This window comes from Stegostoma tigrinum, chromosome 9, assembly GCF_030684315.1.
Source record: "Stegostoma tigrinum isolate sSteTig4 chromosome 9, sSteTig4.hap1, whole genome shotgun sequence".
Classification (NCBI taxonomy): domain Eukaryota; kingdom Metazoa; phylum Chordata; class Chondrichthyes; order Orectolobiformes; family Stegostomatidae; genus Stegostoma; species Stegostoma tigrinum.
This window is the reverse complement of record NC_081362.1, coordinates 89,477,990-89,504,968: the sequence shown is the minus strand read 5'-3', so window position 1 is coordinate 89,504,968 and position 26,979 is coordinate 89,477,990. Positions and strand designations below refer to the sequence as shown.

General features: G+C 43.4%; 1 protein-coding gene across 2 annotated transcripts in view; it reads left to right on the top strand.

Moving 5' to 3' along the window:
- Nucleotides 1-26,979, top strand: part of LOC125455198 (nuclear receptor-binding protein) — a 97,937-nt gene that overhangs the window by 817 nt on the left and 70,141 nt on the right. The window lies entirely within an intron of this gene.

Sequence of the window (26,979 nt, the reverse complement as noted above, 5' to 3'; positions counted from 1 at the left end):
GCCCTAACTCCATACACCTGCTTTTGGCCTTCATACTTTTGCCTAATGAAAATAAACTATCTCAGATTTCAAACAAACAACTGATCCAGCATCGGCTGTTATTTGTGGAGTGTACCGAACCCCTCTAGTCCTTTCTGGGTAGAAGTGCTTCCTAACATTACTCCTGAATGGTCTGACTGTAATTTTTAGAGCATGCTCCTAAAGTCCTATAATCCCCAACCAGTAAAAGTATTTGTTTGTCTGTTACTGTTATTATCTTTGAGTTCACCCTTAACCTTCTAAATTCTAGAAAAATAGGCCTAATTTTTCTAACTGTCCTCATATCTTAAACCCTGAATCCAGGTATCATTCTTGTAAACCCACAATGTACTCCTCCCAAGACCAATTTCCTTTTCTTAAGGCATGGTGCCCAGATCTGCTGAGAATCATTAAAGTGGAGTCTAACCAGGGGTTTGTATGGCTGCAACATTCCTTTTGCACCCCTATACTCCAGCTTTCTAGATATAAAGGTCAACTTGTCATTAGTTGCCTTGATAACTTTCTGCACCTGTTCACGGCGCTTTAAAAACACCTGAACTGCAATTTTCTGGATATCTACTGTATTTAACTTCATACTATGTAGTTAGTGCCCTCATTTTGTTTTGGTCCACGATGGATAAGCTCACACATGTTTACATTGAAATCTACCTGCCACAGTTCACCTTGTCTGTCAGTATTTAGCTGTGGCGATAGACTAGATAGGTTGAGTTGTTTTCCTTAGAGTATAGGTTCCTTTTTATTCACTTACAGAATGAGGGTGTCACTGGCTAGGCCAGTGCTTATTGCTCAGAGGCCTGTTAAGGATCTACCATTTTGCTGTGAGTCTGAAGTCTCATGTAGCCCAGGGCAGGTAAGGATGACAGATTTCCATCCCGAAAGGACATTAGTGAACCATATGGGCTTTTCTGATGATTGATAATGGATTCGTAGGTTAACAGTCCAGCAATAACACCACTAGGCCATTGCCTCCCCCTTCTGAGTAAATGTTGAGGGGAAATCTGATTAATGTGTATGAGGTTCTCAGGGTTCTGGATAGGATATAGATGAAGAATCTTGTTTTCCTTAGGGGGCTCAGTAGCCACAGGCCAAATAAATCCAAGGTCTTGGAGAGAACATGGAAACAGTGTACTGAGTGCAATGATCAACTACAACTGTACTGAATGGCAGACTAGGCTCAAAGAACTAAATGGCCTACTCTGGCTCTTATTCTCTGTTTTGGGGGATTTGAAGAATTTCTTTTCATTCAGTTGGTGGTAGGTGTCTGGAATTCACTGCTTAAAAGGGTGGTAGAAACAGGAAACAACCAGTAATTGAGTATTAAGCTGGATGACTGTCTGATACAGAATGATGCCAGCAGTGTGGGTTCCATTCTGACACCAGCTGAGGTTGCCATGAAGGTGCCAGCTTTGCAATCTTGCCCCTCACCTGAGGCTTGGTGACCCTCATTAAACTGAAAAAGCAACCCTATGGTCCTCAGGAAGTGTGACAACTTCACCTATTTAGATGAGTGCGTGAAATGCCAGAACATACAAGGTTATGGGTTAAGTGTTGGAAAATTGGATTAAAATAGATAAGTACTTGAATGCCATCATGGACATAATGGACTGGAGGATCTTTTTCCACACTCTCAAACTCTGATTCTATAACTTGAAGTAATATAAGCTGGTGATATATATCAGACGACTTGGTATCTGTGACTGGTTTATATCTGAACTGTGAAAGCTGTTAATCTGATAAGTAATGCAACTTGCAAAAAAGCAAAAATTAAATGTTTTTCTTGTCCATTTTTAGTTCCTTTATTAGAAGAATGCTGGCTTGCCAGTATAATATCTTTTACACGGCTAGAAATTGGATTCTGGTGTCATGCTTCTTTTTTCATAGAAGGTGCAGCTGTTTCTCAAGACATGTTTTCTCAACATCTGCCATTTCCATATATAGTCCTCAAAAGCCTGGTATACATGAGAGAGGGAGATTCTATTTATTCCATCAAATATGTAATGTCGGTTTGGAATGGTGAGGAGTTTATTGGGCTTGAAATTTGTTGATGGCAGATACCCTAGATAGGCATGAGCACTGTATTAGGTGATTAAAACTCATGTGTTGAAGTGCTGTAATGGAAAATTTAATTTACTTTATGCTAATGGAACTTGGTTGATTGTTTTAAAAGGTGATTTATCATTCCATTTCAGAGACTGTGATGTTTTACAGAAGTGATCTTGTGTGTAGTTCCAATTTTGGAAATCCCATGCCACAAAAAGGAATTGGCCCATTTGTGATCACTGTTTCCTTCCTCTGTAAAGGGTTCATGATTTCTTCCATGCATATGAATTTAAATCAGCTGTTAACTACAAGCCTGTTAGCAGCCACTTCCTCACTGAGTCAGGGTTACGTAAGTATTGTTTCTGAGCTTCTGAACCTGGAGGATGATCTTAACAAAAGACATGAACGCTTTGCTGTAACTATTATTCATCCCTTGTCACCACCAAACCTGACTCTGCCAATGTTTTCCCACTTGTTTTTCTCTCTCGTGATCCACAGTGGCTTCTGTTTCTCCAGTTTTGAATCCCTGCCCTATGCTATTCGTTTGTGGCACCATCCTTTTCTAACTGTCACTGCTTCCTGTTCCCCATCTCCAGTTTTTTGAGTTAATACAGATCTAAGGGCATAGATTACTGATGATACTGTTGCTAATGGGTAGGGTGAAGGAAGAGACATGGGGGGAGATGACCTGTGTACTGGAGGCCAGAGTTCAAGTAATGTCAAGATCCTGTATTAGTTGAGGTTATACAAGGGAGCCTCCCATGAAGGGATATGTAAATGAGCAAAAGTAGAAAAGATTGGTGCCACAAGAATGCGGTCACTCAATCAGACATCGATCGCCCTCCATCATAAGGTCAGAGTGGTGACGGGCAGGCATTGGCAAACAATGTTCAGCGCCACTTGTGTCTGCTCAGATACCGAAGTAGTTCCATGTTCAGTTGCAACAAGATCTGGATGCTCTCCAGGCTTGGGCTGAGAAAGGGCACACAAATGCTAGGCAATGACTATCTCTGATAAGAGACAATCTTATCAAGACCCGTTGATTTTCAGTGGTATTACCATCACTGAATTCCCCACTATCAACATTCCTGGGGTTACCATTGACCAAAAGTTCAACTGGACTTGTCACACAAACACTGGCTACAAGAACAGGTCAGAGGCTGGTAATACTGTGGAGAGTAGCTCACCTCCTGACTCGCCAAAGCCTGTCCACCATCGACAAAGCACACAAGTCAGGAGTATGATGGGGTATTCCCTACTTGCCTGAGTGCATGAATCCCCAATAAAACTTGAGCTTGTCATCATCCAGAATAAAGTGGTCTGTTTGACTAATACCACATCCACAAATATCTGCTGCCTTCATCACCAATACTCAGGGGCAGTAGTGTGTACTACCAACAAGATGCGCTACAAAAATTCATCAAAGATCCTCCACACCTTCAAAGTCCATGACCACTTCCATTTTGAAGGACAAAGGCAGTAGATTCATAGGACACAAGCCCCTGCAAGTTCCCCTCTAAGTCATTCACCATCCTCACGTGGAAATATATTGTTCTTCCTTCATTGTTGCTGGGCCAGAATCCTGGGATTCTCTCTCTCAGGACGTTGTGAGTTAAACTTTAGTGTGTTCCCTGCAGTGGTTCAGGAAAGCAGCTCATCACCTAAGGACAGGTAGGGACAAGCAATAATGCTGGCTCAAATAGCAAACCAACTTCCCACAAGTGAATTTTTAAAAACGAAACGTCACCTTCAGACTGTGTGGCATCAAAGTGACATAAAATGATGCTTGGGTGCAGAGTTTATTGGAAGATGTGAAAATGATGCCTTCAACTTTCCCATTGCTGACCTGGAAGAAAATGTAATTTGTCCCGGCTTGGATTTCAGACAAGGATGCTGACAATACAAGGACAATAGTGTGTTCCAGCGATGTTGAGCTGCAAGCTATCATCATACATGTATAATCTGGAGCCCGTCTTCGGAAGAGGCAATTATAATGAAGTTTACAGGTGCGGAATGAGGTGGGGACCGAGGTTGGATATGTTGTTGACTGCTGGGTGAATAAATAAATAAGTTGGCTTCTGTTGCACATTGGAGGGATTCTTGCTGTGGTTGGGTAGTAGTAGAGGAGTAGCAATTAAAGAGAATATGCTTCTTGAACATGTTGAAGACCATACAAAGGGACACGACGACTGCCACATGATTTAGATTTATGCTACTTCAGAGTAGAACGTTATTTGAGGTTCAACAGTGAACAGTTGAGAGGTAATAAATATGCTCATAATTTTTTTGGAAAGTGGGGGCGTTTGCAAGATCAAAAGTGTTGTGTTCCTCTGTTGAAAAAGGGTGATAAAATATCACTAGAAGTTGATTAACACTCAAGGAAAGGGAACTGTTTACGATGTAAGTTGGCATTAGGGCTAAGGAACGAAATTTGATGGTCACCAGTTTAGTGGGAACACTGCAAAGGGAGCAGAAAGTTGACGAGATAAGCTGTGGCATGAGGTTATCAGTGTATCCACAAGATATCTTGAAGTATCCCTTCTCTTCAATAGAATTACATGCTGATGAAAATGAATGATGTTGAAATCCATTTTTCATTTCCTTCCCTCCTCTTTTTTTGGTTTACAACATATTGCTTAGTGTGAAATGAAGGCAAAAATAGCATTAACTGAATTAGCTAGGGAGAAGTTGCAGACTGTTTTCCTTCCTACTGTTTGTGACAGCAAAGATTTGTTTGTCATGCACATCACTGTTTTCCAGCTTTTTCTTCAGAGTTGGATGAGAGCAGGATCTGTCTGAATATCAGGCGCATGAATAATGTGATCTTCCTGCAATTGACTAATGCACCAATACTTGGTGACCCCATGTATGAATTCCGTACATTTGGATAAAATAGCACCCATGCACACTTGATATGTAATTTAACTTTTCAAAACAAGAAATGTGATTCTTTTGCCTCCACATATAAAGTAGTAGTTTAGAGAAGTTATTTTTCTAGCTGTATGCAATATGCTGCCAGTACTACTTTGTCACCTTGTAATGCTGGACAGATTTAATGCTGTTGACTAATAAAGTGCAGTGGCACTAGGGAGCTCGTATTTGGAATGAAATCAGTAATCCTTGCAAATTGGCTTGTTCACCGATGCAATACAAAGCTTCCTTGTGAAAGTTTCACTTATGGTGAAATTTTGTTATTTACATTGCACAAGATGGAGCTGTTAACCACTGACTTGAAGGAGAAGTAAAAGTTATGTGATTTTAAATTGAGAGTGCATCCACATTTTCTCTTAGTGACAAAATGTACAGGCTTTTGTTAGTTCGGAGGGAGGAGGGTAACTTCTTCAGGTTAGGCATCCCTGGAAGAGGCTTCGCAGTGAGGTTAAAATAGTATCAGAGATAATGGGAACTGCAGATGCTGGAGAATTCCAAGATGATAAAATGTGAGGCTGGATGAACACAGCAGGCCAAGCAGCATCTCAGGAGCACAAAAGCTGACGTTTCGGGCCTAGACCCTTCATCAGAGAGGGGGATGGGGAGAGGGAACTGGAATAAATAGGGAGACAGGGGGAGGCGGACCGAAGATGGAGAGTAAAGAAGATAGGTGGGGAGGTAGGGAGGGGATAGGTCAGTCCAGGGAAGACGGACAGGTCAAGGAGGTGGGATGAGGTTAGTAGGTAGCTGGGGGTGCGGCTTGGGGTGGGAGGAAGGGATGGGTGAGAGCAAGAACCGGTTAGGGAGGCAGAGACAGGTTGGACTGGTTTTGGGATGCAGTGGGTGAGGGGCAAGAGCTGGGCTGGTTGTGTGGTGCAGTGGGGGGAGGGGACGAACTGGGCTGGTTTAGGGATGCAGTAGGAGAAGGGGAGATTTTGAAACTGGTGAAGTCCACATTGATACCATATGGCTGCAGGGTTCCCAGGCGGAACCATCATCTCCAACACCATTCACGACCTCATCACCACAGGGGACCTCCCACCCACAGCCTCCAACCTCATTGTTCCCCAACCCCGCACGGCCCGTTTCTATCTTCTTCCCAAAATCCACAAACCTGCCTGCCCTGGTCGACCCATCGTCTCAGCCTGCTCCTGCCCCACCAAACTCATCTCCACCTATCTGGACTCCATTTTCTCCCCTTTGGTCCAGGAACTCCCCACCTACGTCCGTGACACCACCCACGCCCCCAGGACTTCCTCCAGGACTTCCAATTCCCTGGCCCCCAACACCTCATATTCACCATGGACGTCCAGTCCCTGTACACCTGCATTCCGCATGGAGATGGCCTCAAGGCCCTCCGCTTCTTCCTGTCCCGCAGGCCCGACCAGTCCCCCTCCACCGACACTCTCATCCGCCTAGCTGAACTCGTCCTCACACTCAACAACTTCTCTTTTGACTCCTCCCACTTCCTACAGACTAAGGGGGTGGCCATGGGCACCCGCATGGGCCCCAGCTATGCCTGCCTCTTTGTAGGTTACGTGGAACAGTCCCTCTTCCGCACCTACACAGGCCCCAAACCCCACCTCTTCCTCCGGTACATTGATGACTGTATCGGCGCCGCCTCTTGCTCCCCAGAGGAGCTCGAACAGTTCATCCACTTCACCAACACCTTCCACCCCAACCTTCAGTTCACCTGGGCCATCTCCAGCACATCCCTCACCTTCCTGGAGCTCTCAGTCTCCATCTCAGGCAACCAGCTTGTAACTGATGTCCATTTCAAGCCCACCGACTCCCACAGCTACCTGGAATACACCTCCTCCCACCCACCCTCCTGCAAAAATTCCATCCCCTATTCCCAATTCCTCCGCCTCCGCCGCATCTGCTCCCACGATAAGACATTCCACTCCCGCACATCCCAGATGTCCAAGTTCTTCAAGGACCGCAACTTTCCCCCCACAGTGATCGAGAACGCCCTTGACCGCGTCTCCCGTATTTCCCGCAACACATCCCTCACACCCCGCCCCCGCCACAACCGCCCCAAGAGGATCCCCCTCGTTCTCACACACCACCCTACCAACCTCCGGATACAACGCATTATCCTCCGACACTTCTGCCATTTACAATCCGACCCCACCACCCAAGACATTTTTCCATCCCCTCCCCTGTCAGCTTTCCGGAGAGACCACTCTCTCCGTGACTCCCTTGTTCGCTCCACACTGCCCTCCAACCCCACCACACCCGGCTCCTTCCCCTGCAACCGCAGGAAATGCTACACTTGTCCCCACACCTCCTCCCTCACCCCCATCCCAGGCCCCAAGATGACATTCCACATTAAGCAGAGGTTCACCTGCACATCTGCCAATGTGGTATACTGCATCCACTGTACCCGGTGCGGCTTCCTCTACATTGGGGAAACCAAGCGGAGGCTTGGGGACCGCTTTGCAGAACACCTCCGCTCAGTCCGCAACAAACAACTGCACCTCCCAGTCGCAAACCATTTCCACTCCCCCTCCCATTCTCTAGATGACATGCCCATCATGGGCCTCCTGCAGTGCCACAATGATGCCACCCGAAGGTTGCAGGAACAGCAACTCATATTCCGCCTGGGAACCCTGCAGCCATATGGTATCAATGTGGACTTCACCAGTTTCAAAATCTCCCCTTCTCCTACTGCATCCCTAAACCAGCCCAGTTCGTCCCCTCCCCCCACTGCACCACACAACCAGCCCAGCTCTTGCCCCTCACCCACTGCATCCCAAAACCAGTCCAACCTGTCTCTGCCTCCCTAACCGGTTCTTGCTCTCACCCATCCCTTCCTCCCACCCCAAGCCGCACCCCCAGCTACCTACTAACCTCATCCCACCTCCTTGACCTGTCCGTCTTCCCTGGACTGACCTATCCCCTCCCTACCTCCCCACCTACACTCTCTCCACCTATCTTCTTTACTCTCCATCTTCGGTCCGCCTCCCCCCCTCTCCCTATTTATTCCAGTTCCCTCTCCCCATCCCCCTCTCTGATGAAGGGTCTAGGCCCGAAACGTCAGCTTTTGTGCTTGTGAGATGCTGCTTGGCCTGCTGTGTTCATCCAGCCTCACATTTTATTATCTTGGCTTTTGTTAGTTATTTGGTTTTAAAAAAATGTGTTGTGGCTTCTAGAGAGGTACACCTAACTAGATAACCCTCCAGATGAGGTTGCTCAGTTGATCTTTCAGACTGAGATCCTGGAATGGTTTCATTGAAAATGTGGATCATAATATTTATTCAGCAAGAGTGTAGTTAGAGGAAGCAGGGAAATCATCAGTTTATCATTTTCACTTTTTCTAAATGGAGTTGGAGAATGTATTATGCCCCAATGCATTTTTGTTAGCCTGAGATGTGACTCATGAAAATCACCATGTTGTACAACCTATGAAAGCTTTTTGTTCAAGTCCAAGCATGTAACCAAAAATGCATTTAAATGCAGCAAACTGGACTATAGCAGCCACTCATCCAAGACATTGTGGATATTAGAAAGGAGAAATGAAAATTTCATTGATAATTAGTTGTTCGGCAAAAGTGAAAAGACAAAATTGAGTATCATTGGGATGATGAACAAAGGGCAAATATATTCTCGAGGACATTTACTGAACATGCAGAAAATTTTAATCACTGAAATATTGTATCTGTTGGGGTGGGTTCAGAGAACTGCAAACTGATAGAGATTTTGCTGTTTGTTAGATAATCTCTAGGCTACAAAATTGTAGGTGCCAGTTTATTCACCTTTATTCCTGACTCCTGCTGACCACCTTCATGAACAGTCTCTATTCACGTTTCATCCTTGCATATGGACGCTGAGTAAATGGACAATTGCTTGGGGCCGAAGTAGCATGTCATAGGCAAACTTGACTGTGCTCTTCCTTACCCTCTGTGCTCTTCCTTACCCTCTGTGCTCTTCCTTACCCTCTGTGCTCTTCCTTACCCTCTGTGCTCTTCCTTACCCTCTGTGCTCTTCCTTACCCTCTGTGCTCTTCCTTACCCTCTGTGCTCTTCCTTACCCTCTGTGCTCTTCCTTACCCTCTGTGCTCTTCCTTACCCTCTGTGCTCTTCCTTACCCTCTGTGCTCTTCCTTACCCTCTGTGCTCTTCCTTACCCTCTGTGCTCTTCCTTACCCTCTGTGCTCTTCCTTACCCTCTGTGCTCTTCCTTACCCTCTGTGCTCTTCCTTACCCTCTGTGCTCTTCCTTACCCTCTGTGCTCTTCCTTACCCTCTGTGCTCTTCCTTACCCTCTGTGCTCTTCCTTACCCTCTGTGCTCTTCCTTACCCTCTGTGCTCTTCCTTACCCTCTGTGCTCTTCCTTACCCTCTGTGCTCTTCCTTACCCTCTGTGCTCTTCCTTACCCTCTGTGCTCTTCCTTACCCTCTGTGCTCTTCCTTACCCTCTGTGCTCTTCCTTACCCTCTGTGCTCTTCCTTACCCTCTGTGCTCTTCCTTACCCTCTGTGCTCTTCCTTACCCTCTGTGCTCTTCCTTACCCTCTGTGCTCTTCCTTACCCTCTGTGCTCGTGCACTTCCTAGGGTTTGTCATGCATTAGATTAAGAAGCAGCACTAATTTTTCACTTTTTTTTTAAAGCTCAGGGACCTTGATCAACAGTGCACATTGTCTCTCCAGCAAAGATCATAAAAATGGCAAGTTCAGTCAAAGGCTAATAGGTATAACTGTTCTTTACAGCTTTGTGCTACAGTGCAATCGATAGAAGGGATCTGAGCTGCTAAAACAAAGTAATGCTTTCAGGATCTAATGCACACTGTTGTAATGGACTGAGCCCACAAATTCACCATCTCTGAATTTGCTGTGATTGCAGTCCATTTGCCTGATCTGGAATGACCAATTTCAAAAATTGATTTGGTGATTCCATTTTTTAAAAAAACTGTAATAAAAGGCAGCAGTCATATATTTGCCTGCTGCTGCAGTCTTTTTACTGTGAGAGGAATGTAAACATAATCAATTGATGTTAGGTTTTGGCAAAGTACTGCTTTGCACCAATGGAGCTATTTTTCTTTGCCTCAAACTTCATTTGACTGAATTGCAGAGAGAAAATAAACAACCCCTTAAAATTGAACTAGGTAGTTTCTGATACTGCAAAGATGACGAGACCATTTCAACTGAGTTGTTGTAAAACTGAAGATGAACATTCAGATGACTAAAACTAAGATTGTGGATGCTGGAGATCTTTTTTTACAAAAAACAAAAACCTTGATTCTTGGAGAAACTCTGGTGTGGAAGCATCTGTGGAGAGAAAAGTCAATGTTTTGAGTCCAGTGTTCTGAAGAAGGGTCACTGGACTCCACATTAACAGTGTTTTCTCTCCACAGATGCTGCTTGCTGAGTTTCCCTAATAATTTGTTTTCATTTGATTTAGGTAGTCCCTCTTAGTTTCAGGAAATTCACTTTTGGAGACTGTTAGTACATTCTTCTTAGGGTAGAATGATTACTTTGCTGTAGCATTTGTGGTATAGAAATTACCATTGTAATTGTGATGAGACAATAATCTATCAGGACGGGAGGTTGACATGTTCTTAAGTCACTCAAAGCTGGCATACAATTAAGACAGGGAGGTGATCAAAGCTGGTTCATTGGAGAGCACAGGAGCAGAACAACACCAGACATACCTAAAAGTGGGGTATCATCTTGGTGAACCTACCAAGCAGGATGGCGTGAATGCGGCATTAGCAGCAAGTGATAGAGAACTAAATTATCCCACAACCAATTGATCAAATCTAAGCTCTGCAGTCTTGCCACATCCAGGGATGTCAGATGCCTTCTAGGCAGAGATTGATAAATTCTTGATCTCACAAGGGATCGAGGGCTACGGGGAGAGTGCAGGGAAGTGGAGTTGAAATGCCCGTCAGCCATGATTTAAATGGCAGAGTGGACTCGTTGGGCCAAATGGCTTTACTTCCACTCCTATGTCTTATGGTTTTGAATGATTGTGGGCAATTAAACAACTGACTGGAGGAGAAGGGTCCACAAATATCCCATCCTCGACAATAGGGCAGCCCAGAACATGAGCGCAAAAGATAAAACTGAAGCACTTGCAACAGTCTTCAGCTAGGAGATGTCAAGTGGATGACCCATCTTGACCTCCTCTAGAGCACTGGATACTGAAAAGGGTACGGGTTCTGACAACACACCGACAAAGTAGTGAAGATTTGTGCTCCTGAACTAGTTGCACTTCAGACCCAGCTCTTCTAGCTCAGCCACAACACTAGCACTTACCTAACAATGTGGAAAGTTGCCTCATTATGTCCAGTACACACACAGCAGATTATATCATTTCCACCCAATTACAGCCTCATCAGTCTTCTCTCCATCATCATAGTGATGAAGGTATTGTCGTCAGTGCTATAAAGCAGTATCTAGTCCACAATAACCTGCTCAGTGACACTCCTTCTGGGTTCCATCAGGGCCGGTCTGCTCCTGACCTCATTCAAGCCTTGGTTCAAACATGGACAAAAGAACTAGATTCCAGAGGAGAGGTGACAGCCATTGACATCATTACTGCATTTGACCATGGAATCAAGGAGCCCAGGGAGAGTTGGAGTGGATGGGAATCTGGGTGAAAATTCATCGTCAGAGTCTTTGCTGGCACACAAAATAGTTCTAGTTGTTGAAGATCTGTCCCCTCAGCTCTGGGACGTCTGTGTGAGAGTTCCTTAGCATAGTGTCCTTGGCTAAAATGTCTTCAAGCTGGTATATGAGTGACTTTCCGTCCATCATAAGGTCAGAAGTGGGGATGTTTGCTGATGAATGTACAACATTCAGCACCCCTGACTCTCAAACTGAAACAGTTCATGTCCAAATGCAGCAAGACCTAGGCTGTCAAGTGGCAGGTAACATTCATGCCACACTGAGATAACACGGCGTGAAGCTGGATGAACACAGCAGGCCGAGGAGCAGGAAAGTTTGACGTTTCGGGTCGAGAAGAAGGGTCTCAATCTGAAAAACCAGCCTTGCTGCTCCCCTAATGCTGCTTGGCCTGCTGTGTTCATCCAGCTTCACACCGTGTTATCTCAAATTCTCCAGCATCGTAGTTCCTACTATCTCTGACAATTCATGCCACACAAATGTCAGGCACTGACCATCTCCAATAAGAGACAATTTAATCACTGTCCTTTGACATCAGCAACATTACCACCACTGAATCCCCCATGATCAAGATCCTGGAGAGGGTTAGCATTGACCAGAAACTCAACCGAACTGGTCATCTAAATTAATTGGCTGCAGCGCAGGTCAGAGGCTCACAACACTGCAGCAAGAAAATCATCTCCCAACTCCAAAAGTCTGCCTGATTTGTACAATGCACAAGTCAATGATTGAATACTACCCCCTTGCATGAATGAGTGCACCTCCAGCACAACCCAGGTTGACACTCTTCAAAGGAGAAAACAGTTCTGTTGACAAGCGCCACATGCACACACATCCCCATTCAATAGCAGCATTGTAAACGAACTTTGTGCTGTAGATCTTCACTTAAAATCTTTAGCATATTCCAAACTTGTGATGACTGTCATCTCCAAGGACAAGGGCAGTAGATACATGGGACCATTACCATCACTAAGTTTGCCTCCAAACCATTCACTGTCCTGATATGAAAATACATCTCCATTCCTTCAGTGTCATTGGGACAAAATACTGGATTTGCTTCCTGAGTGGCACTTGGACGGCAGTTTTTCAAGAACGAAGCCCATCGCCACCAACACATTGAGGGAAATTAGGGACAGACAATAATAAATGCTGCCCATTCAGGTTATGCAGCTTGCGTTGTCATTCAATACAAGTGTGACCTCACCTCCACTTTTCACCCTGACACTGCAAATAGTATTTTGGCCTTTTTATTGGTAGAGGATTTGGATACAGAAGTAAAGAAGTCTTGTTGTAGTTATGCAGTTGAGAATCCATTGAGTGTGTGGTTTTAGTCCCCAACATCTAAGGAGGGATGTGCCTTGTATAGAGGGAGTGCAACAAAAAGTCATCCATGTGATCCTCAGGGTGGTAGATTGTCCCATGAGGAGAGATCGAGTAGAATGGGTTTATATTCTAAAGAATTTAGAGAAGAAGAGGTGAATTTTTTGAAGCAGACAGAAGTTTTAAGTGCTTGATAGCTTGGATATTTCCTGTGCTTGGGGAATCTAAATCCAAGGGACAGTTTCAATAAAGGATATGTAATTTGGGAACTGAGGTAAGGAAGAGTTTCTTCACTCAGTGTGTTGAATCTTGGAAGTTCTCTACACCAGACCACTACTGACCAAGGTAGAAACTGACAGATTTCTGATTACTAAAGGTATCAAGGGATGTGGGGATAATGCAGAAAAATGATCTTGAGGTAAGGGGTCATCCATGATCCAATTGAATGACAGAACTGGCTTAAGCAACTGAATGATTCATTTTTATATGTTCTGCTTTTTGCTAATTTCATGCACAGTAAATGTATATAGTCCAGAAGTTTGTGGACACTTTAAACACCCAAACACTCTCCACTTTATTACCCTTCTTCACTTGGGAAACAAGGAGCCATATGAATGTGGTTCTTTCGAGGAAACTTGGTTGTCATTACCGTTACCTTGTGCTAATGTAATAGCTGCAAAGTGGTACTAGACAGGGTAATCTCTTAATTGAAATAATAATTGATACAGCAATGGAGATCTGATAAAGATTGAGACACATTACAAATATTTGTTGTGTCGTAGATGTACCTTTGTAACTGCTTGTGTCCTAAGCTCTGGAATTCCTTCTTTAAACCTGGCCACCCACCCTTCTAATTCCCATCACCTATTGGATACTACTTAAAAACCCACCTGTTTGACTTAGTGTCTGTAGTGATTAGAACCAGGTGGACCTTATTGGCCCAAGTTAACAACTCCAATCAGTAAAATCCTGGCTAAGTAATATCAACAGGAGATTTAGAATCCCCTGAGTTCAGGGGATTGACTCCCACAACCACTGTACTGTGCACAAGTGAATATAGTGTGACTTGGTAATGGGAACCAGCCTCTGTGCAGTTACTTCAGTGTCATACTGTTTTATGATATTTCTAAGAAAGACTTGGAGTCTTATTGTGCTTTATAAAAACATAGGTAAAGAGAGGAAAGATTATATTTTTTATGATTTTTATGCAGTACAGTGCAGTTTTTCTTTGTCCACAGGATTGAGGTGTTGGACAATAAATACTGGCCATTCTTAATTACCTTGGAGGAGGAGGAGATGATGGTGATTTGCCCCCTTAAGTCACAGCAGTCTTGTGGGTGTAGGGACAACCACAGCCCTTTATAGGGAGGAAAGTCCGAGATCTGGAGTGAAGGAATAGGGTATAAAATTCTAAGTTAACATGGTGTACAATTTAGGAAGGAACTGACAGGTAATAGAGTTCCATGCATCCACCACCCTAGGCCTTCTAGGCAATCGAGGCCACACATTTGGAAGGTGCAGTTATAAGAGCTTTAGAGAATTATTGTAGTGTATCTGGGAAAAAGTGCTGCCACTAGCCTCCGATTTGCTGTTTCGGCCGCAGTATTTATATCTCTCTTCAGTTTCTGGTCAATGATAATGCCAGGATGTTGATTAGTGGAGATTCGGTGATGGTAATGCTATTGAAAATTTAAGGGGCAAAGGTTCTGTTTTCTTGATGAGAATGGGTATTGCTGGGTACACTTGTGGCGTGTATGTTATTTGCCAATTATTAGCCCAAACTGGATATTGTCCAGGTCTTACTGCATGTGGACCTGACTGCTTCAGTATCTGAGGAATTGTGAATGGCGAAGAACATTGTGCAATTATCTGTGAACATCCTCACTTCTGACCTTATGATGGAGGGATCCTCATTGGAGTAGTTGAAGATGTCTGTGTGTAGAACAATACCTTCAGGAACGCCTGCATTGACGTCCTGTGGCTGAGATGATTGACAACCAGCCTGAGCCATCTTCCTTTTTGTGCCAGGTTTGACATCAACCAGCAGATAGTTTGCCTCCTGATTATTTATTGACTCAAGCAAATGCTGCTTCAATGTCAAGGGCAATCCGTTGCTCATCTCACTTCTGAAGTTCAGCTCTTTGCTCCATAGGTTGGGCCAAGGCTATTATGAAATCATGAGCTGAGTGACCATGGCAAATCCAGACTGAATGTCAGGGAGTAGATTATTCCTTTGAAGCGTCACTTGATAACCCTTCAATAACCCTTCTTTGCCTTGCTCGTGATGGAGAGTAGACTGAGAGGGTGGTAATCGGGTGAATTAGATTTATTCTGGTCTGTGTACAGGACATATATGGGCAGTGGCGTAATGGTAAAGTTACAAAATTAGTAATCTAGAACACTAGATTCGAATCACAACATGGCAGACCATGTAAAAGAATAAAGAAGGAAATCAAATATCCTCCATGTTGGCATCTACCTGAAAATGTTGCTAACTATGCTAGAACAGCTTGTCAGAGTTTTGGCTCGTTCTGGAGCACCAGTGATCAGTTATCAGGAAATGTTGTCGGCCAAGAATATTTGCAGGATGTGGTGTCTTTAGCTGTTTCTTCATATTACGTGGAATTAATTGAGTTGGTTGCAGATTGATATCAATAATGCTGGGGGCAGGAGAAGGGCAAGATGGATCATTCACTTTGCTCTTCTGGTGAAGATGGACTTAAGGGCTACAGTCCTTGTCTTTTGTACTGATGTACTGGCCATCCCTGTTGTTCAGAATTGCAATATGTTTGAACATCTCTGATATTAAAACATAGCCTTAACATGGCTTTGTTTTGTTTTCCATTTATACTTTGCATGTTATGTAGTTTTGCTATGCCAGTAATAGCTTTCTATGCTGCTGACTTCCAGTGCTTTCATGTTGATGTAAAGACGCTATACTTGGTACAGGATTTTTGATTTGCTGTCTGGAGGTACTGTACACATATTGAATTCTGAAATGATTCTCTTTTCTCTCTTTTTGCTTCACTGGTATCTACATAGGGGAAAAAGTATTTTTGACCAACTGCGAGATTCATCCATAAAGTTAGTTGGAACAGCTTAATGTTAAATTCAAAGTGCACCTACACCACAGAAATGATCACTCGATTGAAAATTAATACCTTTTGTTCTAAAAGGTGATATGGCTGTTGTTTAAGAATGGGGAAAAAAAACTGTAGGGAAAATGTAGTTTTAATAGTTTGTGAAAACACTTAAATGGAAAACAAATAAAAATTAAAAGGTTGAAGTGCAATTTTATAGAAGTTGAATGTCTTTGTAGCTCAATAGTGAATAATGAGATGATTCTGTCTCCAGTGTAACCTGTGCATGACCTCCCAGATGTAGCAGCTTTCTGGATAGTGGTTAAGAGTGGGTTTGCTATCAGGTCATGCATTCTCTACCCCCACCCCTGGAATCTTCTAATGCCAAGTGTGCAAAAAGCATTTGGGCACTGTTATTACATACTGTGCTCTGCATGAGAGAGTGAGCTTGCCTGTAGTTCTTGCTGTTTGAATTGAAAGACGTGCAGTACTGAAGCTGGAATGTTTTTGTCTGAAGATGAAAGGATAAAGCTTTAATTTAATTCTGCTTCTTAGAGTAGTTTATGTACAGTTAATGGAAAAGAAAACATTGTATCAAAACAGCTTCAGTTTTGAAATCTTCATAAAAGTAGAAACTTAAATTGCAGTGAGATCAGTATTTAAGACATTCATGCGGATTTCTTAATCTTTTCACAGTGTAGTGCTGTAATTGTTTAGTTCTGTGAGCCCATTCGTAGTATTAACTCATTGCTTTGTGGATTTTCAGGGAGTGGTTGTGGTAACTAGGTCATTAGGTTAGAATGAAGTAATGCTACTCAGCGATCTCTGCACATGACTTCAAGAGGGAGGATTTTGTTGTAGTGATTATAATTGTGAGCTGTGCAAATCATATGTTTGGTATTTCCTTCTGCCAGCAGCTGATAATGGAGGATGTGCATGTAAGATTACTAGATAACTGGCATCAGAAGTGTAGGAAATAACTTAAAGGAGTACAGTTCCTCCATTTCTAAATTTCATCTTAATTCTCTAAGCAAAAGATCAATGTGAGCTATGCCTTGTAACCCTATCATGAGTTGAAGAATGGGCAGAATTGTTGGAAATCACACGCATAGGAAATACACAAATGCTGAGTCAGATGGAGATACTTTGTCTAAATTTGTTAGATGAGCAGCACGTAACTATTTAGAGCTGGCCACGACTCCAATCTGGGTTGGGTTAGGGAGATAATTGCAGAATATAGATAAATTAATCTGAACAAAAGGCAACTTCTTTATTTTGGAATAAAGCAGTTAAAGCGGTAGGGTGACACAGTCGCTCAGTGGTTAGCACTGCTGCCCCACACCTCCAGGGACCCAGGTTTGATTGCAGCCTTGGACAATTGTCTAGGTGGAGTTTGCACATTCTCCCTGTGTCTGCTTGGATTTCCTCCAGGTGCTCCAGTTTCCTCCCTCAGTCCAAAAGTGTGCAGGCTAGGTGGATTGGCTATACTAGTTTGCCCCATCGTGTTCAGGGATGTGTAGATGGGTGTGGGTGTGACGCTCTGAGGGTCAGTGTGGACATGTTGGGCCCGAGGACCTGTTTCCACACTGCAGGCATTCCATGAACTGTGATCTGCTATTTATGATCTTCCAGGGTTGGAAAGTAATGAGTGCTTGATATCTTGTACAAAGTGCAATAGTTAAATAGCAAATCCATTAGAAAGGTTCCAAGATGAAATGTACAGTGGAATGGGAAACCAACTGGAGACTAACATTTGAAGCCACTATGAATGGGATGTAGAATTGGTTTTGTTGGAGATGGGAACTAATGAGAAAAATATTACTTGTTTGGAGTGGTCTATAGGTCACCTAGTACAGGACAGTGCATTAAAAAAAACTTGTTTCTATGATTCTAATAAAGCACAGCAGTAATCAAATGTGACTTTTAATCTATGCATAAACTGGCAAAATCAGCTTGGCTGTTGGAGCTTGGATGATGAGTTTATAGAATGCTTTTTGAGAGAGGGCAACACATTCTGGAGTCTGAGATATAGTAGGAACTGCCGATGGTGGAGAATCTGAGATAACACTGTGAAGCTGGATGAGCACAGCAGGCCGAGCTGGAAAGTTTGACGTTTCGGTTCGAGACCCTTCTTCAGTGTGTCGGGTTTGATGGCACTTTAGTTAATGCACCCCTTGGTAGCAGTGACCAGAACGTTTGAGTATTTCATTGCGTTTGAAAGGAAGATGATCTGATCTAAAGGCATTTTTATAGTTGAATAAAAGCAACTATAATTGGTATTAAAGATGAGCTAGCTGAAGTAAACTGGAATACTGAGCTAGGGCATGAATCAGTAGAGGCTCAATGACAGCGTTTGAGGGGATATATCAGAATATTCAATGGGTATGTTCCTGCCATAAAGAAAAGATCTACAAGGAGAGTCCCCTGTTTGTGATTAACTAAAGGTAGGGACATCAAAGTTGAGGGGAAAAACCACTTAATTGAGCAAAGATATGTCAGTGGTCAGATGATTGGACAGAATATCAAGAATGCAGAGAATGACTCAATGGTTAATCAGGAGTAAAACCTTTTTGAGAATGAGTGGAAGCTTGCTAGAACTGTAAGAACAATTGAATTTATGTAATTATTTTGAAAGGACTATTTAAAAAGGAATAGTAAGGTAAAATGATCCTCCAAGGAGTGAATGCTGAGTTAATAGATGGTAAGAAATGACAAGTGAATCAGATGAATATTTTGTTTATATCTTTACTGTGGAGAATATTAAACCATTCCAGTAGTAGCTATAAATCCGTGGTGGATAGGAAAGAAGCAGTGAGATTGCAATCAAAAGGGAAAGTGTACTACATAATGTGATGGTGCTGTGGACTGATAAGTCTGAGTCCTGATGGATTTCCTCTTAGAGTCTTAAGGGTAACCAATGAGGTCATAAATACATAGACTTAATTTTCCAAAAATGCCAACATTTTGTAAAGGTTTTGTCAGATTGGATGACAAATTTATGTTCTGTCTGCCTTTCTCCCATCCTTCTTGCAGGAAACTGTAGGCCACTTGGCTTGACGTTTGTTGTGGGGAAGATGTAAGGATCAATCCTTTAAAGAGGTGATAGAAGGCTGCTTAGAACTCCAGTTAATCAGAAAGTGTCGGTATGGTTTCGTGAGATGGAAATTATGTTTAACAAATTGGTTACATCCCTTTGAAGGAATCAATGTGCTGTGGATAGAGCTGAGAAGGTAGATGTGCTGTACCTGATTTATGAGAAGGCATTTGGTGACGTGTCACATCAAAGGTGGTCGAAACATAAAAGCAAGATGGAAGATTAGTTGGCACAAAAGGGACAGTAGGGAGTATCTGGCAGTAGGGGAATTGAGGGTTATGCAGAAAGGGCATGAAAGCTGATATGAGGAGTCTGATCATCCATGATCCTATTGAATGCCACAGCAGGCTTGAGGGGCTGAACAGCCTTCTCCTGTTCCTGTTTCTTGTCATTACAGTCTTAAAGCAGCTTTCATAAACGGGCCTTTGTCTGAATGGGAGGATGTGACAAGTAGAGCTCTGTAGGCAACTATGCTGCTACCTCAACATTTCACAATTTATGACCAAGATTTAGATAAAAGCAACAAAGACATGGTAACTAAAGCAAAGAGGTAAGAAAGTATGTGTAAAGAAGACAAGTTAGAGATGACGACACATTGGCTGAGTGAGTAGCCAAAATATCTGGCAGGTGGTATAGAATGTGGGAAAAATGTGAAGTTGTTTATGTCTGACTCCACTGGAGACATACATTAAGACATCAGCAAAATATTTGTTTAGAAGAGTGAAGGCTGATTTTTATTGACCTGAATGCTCTTGACAAGATTGACATTAAAAAGTGATGGTTCCTCTTCCTCCAGAACTGCAGAACACTATTTAAAAGGGTAGAGAGAGATAATGGGAACTGCAGATGCTGGAGATTCCAAGATAATAAAATGTGAGGCTGGATGAACACAGCAGGCCAAGCAGCATCTCAGGAGCACAAAAGCTGACGTTTCGGGCCTAGACCCTTCATCAGAGAGGGGGATGGGGGGAGGGAACTGGAATAAATAGGGAGAGAGGGGGAGGCGGACCGAAGATGGAGAGTAAAGAAGATAGGTGGGGAGGTAGGGAGGGGATAGGTCAGTCCAGGGAAGACGGACAGGTCAAGGAGGTGGGATGAGGTTAGTAGGTAGCGGGGGGTGCGGCTTGGGGTGGGAGGAAGGGATGGGTGAGAGGAAGAACCGGTTAGGGAGGCAGAGACAGGTTGGACTGGTTTTGGGATGTAGTGGGTGGGGGGGAAGAGCTGGGCTGGTTGTGTGGTGCAGTGGGGGGAGGGGATGAACTGGGCTGGTTTAGGGATGCAGTAGGGGAAGGGGAGATTTTGAAACTGGTGAAGTCCACATTGATACCATATGGCTGCAGGGTTCCCAGGCGGAATATGAGTTGCTGTTCCTGCAACCTTCGGGTGGCATCATTGTGGCAGTGCAGGAGGCCCATGATGGACATGTCATCAAGAGAATGGGAGGGGGAGTGGAAATGGTTTGCGACTGGGAGGTGCAGTTGTTTGTTGCGAACTGAGCGGAGGTGTTCTGCAAAGCGGTCCCCAAGCCTCCGCTTGGTTTCCCCAATGTAGAGGAAGCCGCACCGGGTACAGTGGATGCAGTATACCACATTGGCAGATGTGCAGGTGAACCTCTGCTTAATGTGGAATGTCATCTTGGGGCCTGGGATGGGGGTGAGGGAGGAGGTGTGGGGACAAGTGTAGCATTTCCTGCGGTTGCAGGGGAAGGTGCCGGGTGTGGTGGGGTTGGAGGGCAGTGTGGAGCGAACAAGGGAGTCACGGAGAGAGTGGTCTCTCCGGAAAGCAGACAGGGGAGGGGATGGAAAAATGTCTTGGGTGGTGGGGTCGGATTGTAAATGGCGGAAGTGTCGGAGGATAATACGTTGTATCCGGAGGTTGGTAGGGTGGTGTGTGAGAACGAGGGGGATCCTCTTTGGGCGGTTGTGGCGGGGGCGGGGTGTGAGGGATGTGTCGCGGGAAATGCGGGAGACGCGGTTTAAAAGGGGTTCCTTTTAGGACAGAGAGTAGAAAATGTTTGGAGTTTGACTGCTTTGGAATTCTGCCATAGAATGCATTGAAATTGGGGTTGTCGATTTATTTTTGAGTCATGTATTTTTGTTTGCTAAGGGAATCAATGGTTTGCAGAACAGATGAAATATGGAATTAGAAGCAAAAATGGGAAGACAGCAGCCTAGAGGTATTATTGCTAGACTATGAATCTATGACCCCAGTAATGTTCTAGTGACCAGGCTTGAATTTGAATTCAATTAAAAAGAAATAATAGCCTGGGATTAAGAGTCCAGTGACCATGAAACCATGGTCAATTGTTGGAAAAACCCTTCTGGTGCTATAATGTCCTTTTGGGGAAGGAAATTGTTGTCTTTTCCTAGATTGGCCCACATGTGACGCCAGATCCACAGTAATGTGGTCGACTCTTAACTGCCATCTGAAATGACCTAGCAAGTCTCTACCAATAAAAAGATGTAGATTCCCAATATTTTTCCCTAGCACTTTTTTGGTCTTCTGGTCTGCCATCCCAAACAAGATTGCACTTGATTGCTCATTGTGATTCTGAAGGTATCCCATCACTCAATTACTTAGTTCGTGCATCTGCCATGCGGGGAAAAAATAACTTGCTTTTATGTTACAATGTAAAATATTTGCAAATTTTCATGACAGTTCATACTTCGCTTGGAACCATACCACTGTCAAGGAGGCAGTGTTGTTTTCGCAGAGCAAACATACCACAAACTCTAATTTAAAAAATTATGATCAATTACTGTAATTTGGATTCGGCGATGGTTTCAGGAAGAATATTGGTGGATACTGGAAGAGTTCTGTGTTAGTGATTTGAAATTTCTTAATCTCCTAATTTTCCTGTGATTTGACTAACCTGGTGTGGGGTGTGTGCCTCTTTCTTCTGTAGCCATTTGCTATTTAAATGTGGAAGTATTGTTTCTCTTTGTGGATTGCGGAAGAATGAGACAGGCACATGGGGGAAAAGAGCTATCCAGTCCCATTTTCCTGTTTTTAAAAAAAAACCTTTTAGCCTACATGTTTATTTCGTTCCGATGCCTGTCCAGATACCCTTTTTGAAATTGATTATCGTGTTTCCAGCATCCTGGTAGGCAACAAATTCTAAGTGATTACTACTCAAATGTGTAAGTAACGTTTTAACTTCTCACTTCTGCCTGACTGTTCCCAAGCCTTAAATCTGTACACCCACGTTCTTGTATCATCTGATAATAGGGGCAGCTGTTTATTCAGTTAAACCTGTCATATCCTTCTACAATTTTAGGTAATGTATCAAGACTCTGCTTAGTGATCTTGTCTCCAACCCTAGCTGCTCAGCGCTTCCTTGTTAAAAGCTGTCTTTCCCTGTATGGTAAAACCCCTAAACACCCATCCATTCCTATGCACTTTATACTGGCAGAGATATTCACTGATATCTTCAACCTCGTCCTCCGACAAGCCAAAGTCGTCACCTGCTTCAAGTTCACCACCATCATCCCAGTACCTAAGAAAGCAGGTTCAACGTGTCTTAATGACAACAACCTAGTGCCTCTGACTTCAATAATCATGAAATGCTTTGAGAGGCTGGTTATCACCCACATCAACTCTAGTCTCCCAGTCTGCCTTGGTCCCCTGCAATTTGTCTGCTGACATAACACGTCCATTGTGGATGCCATTTCCCTAGTTCTGCACCAATCCCTGGAACATCTGGACAAAAGCAGACTCCTGCTCGTCGACTACAGCTCCACCTCCAACAACATCATCCTCTCCAGACTGATCTCAAACCTTTGAAACCTTGGTCTCGGCTCGGTCCTCTGATCTATAGCCCACAAACAGTGAAGATAGCCAACTGCACCTCCTCCATGGTAACACTCAACACTGGAGCCCCCCGCCAAAGGATGCATTCTCCGCCTCCTACTGTACTCCCTGTACACCCATGACTGCGTAGCCCAATACTAAACAAACACCATATACAAGTTTGCTGACTCACCATGATAGGATGGATATCAAACAATGATGAGTCAGAATACAGATAGGAGATACATGATTTGGTGATGTGGTGAAATGAGAACCCCTCTCTTAGTTGCAAAACTAAAGAAATTAACATGGACCACCTCCCCCCACCCACCCCAAAAAAAACTGCGAAGAAATAGAGGTTGAGAGCGTCAGGTTCAGAGGAGTGATGATAAGTGACAACCTGTTGTAGACTTGCCACGTGGCTGCAATGGTTAAGAAGGCACAACAGTGCCACCTCATCGTCCATAAGGATCCTCACTAACTTTTACAGATGCACCAGAGGATACTGTCTGAATGCATAAGAGCGTTGTGTGGCAACTGCTTTGTCCAGGACCATAAGAAACTACAGAAGGTTGTGTACAGCCCAGACCATCACGAAAACCAACCTCCTATCCGTGGGCTCTATTTAGACCCCTCGTTGCCATGGAAATGCTGCCAACATCATCAAAGACCCATTCCACCCCGAATTTTGCTTTCCCATAACCTCTGACAGGCAGAAGATACAGAAACTCGAACACGTACCAGCAGGCTCAAAAACAGCTTCTTCCCTATCATTACTAGTCTGAATGGACCCTCTAATTCAAATGATGTTGATCTTGTTATGTCGTTCTTGCCTCATGCACTTCCTGCACAGTGTAACCTGTATGTCTCATTCTTTGCAAGTTGTTTTCACCCTATAATCTGTATGTCCTTGCTTACTATGGTCTGCCTGTACTGCTCACAAACAAAGCTTGTCCCGTAGTAATAAATCTCAATCAATCAATTGCACAAAACCCTCGCTTCCTTCATTTCTAAAGTGTTGTGACCAGAACTCACTGCAGAATTATCATTGTGGTTCAACTGGGGCTTTTTAAATGTTCGGTATGATTTCCTGCTTTTGTATTCCTAGATCCCTTTTTGGAAAGCTCAAGATCCCATTCACTTTACTTACTCTTTATCCTGTCACACTCAATAAAAGCTGTTGAACGGAGAGACCTCAGAATGCAAGTGCATAGTTCTTTGAAAGTGGCATTACAGGAAGAAGGCATTTGGCGCACTTGCCTTCGTGGTCACAGCATTTAATACAGGGTTTGGCGCATCGTGTCACAGCTGTGCAGGATGTTGGTAAGGCAACATTTAGAGTCCTGCATACGACTCTGGTTGCCCTGCTAGAACGAGATGTACAAGGATGTTACTGAGACTGGACAAGTTGAGTTATAAGAGGAGGCTGGATTGCAGGCTCTCTGATCGGAGGCTGAGGGGTGGCCTTATAGAGGTTTATAAAATCATGAGGCACATAGATAAGGTAAATAGCCATGGATTTTATCCCCACACTACGGAAGTCAAAAACCAGAGGGCATGGGTTTATGGTGAAAGGAGAAAGATTTAAAAAGGACCTGAGGGACAACCTTTTCATATGAAGCTGGTGCGCTCATGGAATGAAGTGCTTAAGGAGAGTACGTTTACAATATTTAAAAGACATTTGGACAAGAACATGAATAGTGCTGTATGACTGTGTGACTCTATGACTGTAAGATCCATACACGAATCCCCCAGATCAACGTGACCTCATTGACAAATTTTTTTAGAACTGTCCTTTGGTCTTCATATCCCTCCCCCCTCCTCCCTCCACACCACCATCACATTCTCTACCACCTCTCTGTCTAGTTACAATAGATTAACAGCATCATTATCGGTTGTCATGCCTCCAAGTTGGTTATCATCAGCAAATTCTGAAATTCTATTCTGTATACCTTGTGCAAATCTATTCTTGCTTAATTTACAGAAACCTTTAGACAGAACAGTTTATGGGGAATCCTCTCCAGTACTGAGCTGAAGGTGTTCCTAACAGTACCTAGGACTCGACTGAAGGCTTTGGGGCAGGTCTGCAGAATCAGCGTTGGAAATACTGAGTGATTCTGTGCAGTGACTTCATATTGAAGGCAAAAATTTTAAATTGTGTTGGAGAAGAGCAAGAAATGGGTTATAGGTCAGCAAAAAGTGATGAAGCAGCAGGACTTAAGATGTAAGTAGCAGAATTTTAGCTGAGCTGATTTTACACAAGTAGACAATGAGAGGCTGGGCATGAGAACATCGAAATAGTCAACTGGACGTGATGAAGGTTTGGGTAAAGGTTTGAGAGCTGATGAAGGAGCAAATACAGGGAGTTTTACAAAGGTGGAAGTTGGCAGATCAGCTGAAGATAATTGGTTCCAAGCTAGTTTTGTGCCTTTTTTCTGGGGAAGAATCTTCTGATTATAAGGGGAATTTTCTACGATTTAGAAATTTAAGGCATCATCTGATTTGTTGTCTTCAAGATGTTAATAGGAAAAGGAGACTGGTAAACTATTTCCATTGATTGAGGAATTCTAGAACTCAGGGACATAGTCTGAGAATTAGGGCCGGACCATTCAGGAGAAATAAAAACCAAAAGAATTGTGGATGCTGTAAATCAGGAACCAAAACAAAGTTGCTGGAAAGGCTCAGCAGGTCTGGCAGCATCTGTGGAGGAGAAAACAGAGTTAACGTTTCGGGTCCGGTTCTGAGGAAGGGTCACCGGACCCGAAACGTTAACTCTGTTTTCTCTTCCACAGATGCTGCCAGACCTGCTGAGCCTTTCCGGCAAATTTATTTTCATTCAGGAGAAATGTTAGGAAGCACGTCTACACACATTAGATGGTTGATATTTGGAACACTCTTCCAAAATGGCAACGGATGCTGGATCAGGTGTTTATTTTAAATCTGAAATAATTATTTTGTTTAGCAAAGGTACTAAGGGTAATGGCCAAAGGCAGGAATTATGGACTTTGACCACAGATCAGCCATAACCTCATTGAATGGCAGAACAGAATTGAGGGGTTGAACCACCTACTCCTGTTCTTGAGTGCAATAAAGATTTACCAGATGGATTCTTGGTGTCATCACTGGATCAGTTAGAATTGCATCTGATGGAATTTGGAAAACAAGGGGTATCTCCTAGAAATCTATGAACAGGTAGTGGGACTAGATAGGGTTAAACACAGGAAGGTGTTCCTGATGATGAGGGAGTCCAAAACCAACGGCCATAGTCTAAGGATATGGGATAGAGCACTGAAGGACTGACAATGAGAAATTTCTCCACCCAAGGAATTAGATTTTTTTTTATTATGCTTAAAGGGATCAAAGTGTGTGGGGGGGAAAAAGGACACTGAACTGGTTCGTCAGCCATGATCATATTGAATGGCAGAGCTGTCTTCAAGGACTGATTAGCCTCCTCTTTTTCCTATTTTCTATGTTAATGTACAGTTCAGCTTGAGTCTGGCTGGGGAGGGCTGTGGAGACACTATCAAGGGAATGGAGTTTTGTGGTGGCAAAAAATGCAACTGATCCAAAACTCTAACATCCAGACAACCAGTTTAATTCTTATCTAATTCAATGCACATTCAATGAATATCAACTTTATTTTGTTTTCAGTAAGAATGTTTAATTTTTGAAATTCAATTATTTTTCACTCTGTGCTAACGGGATAAACTTATTGATGGAAAGTGATGCTTTTAATCAATGCCTACTGGCTAAGCACTCGGTCATAAAAGGTTGATTCCAATTTAACTACATAGTGTACTATCACTGTAATTTGTGCAGACCTTGGAAGCCTAAAACTTACCCCAAAGGAACTTTTGCATAGTTCTTTGAAGTTGCAATAATGAACTTCAGTGGAGATAATTTTGTTGTGTTATTATTGTAACCATCTATTTTTGACATAATTGACTGTACACCCATGCGCTAATATTGTCTGTGGACTCTGCAGCAACATTTGAAAATGCAAGTCACAGGAGGCATGTGAGGTTAATTGGAAGTTGAGGAAAAAGTGTTGCTACATGAAGAT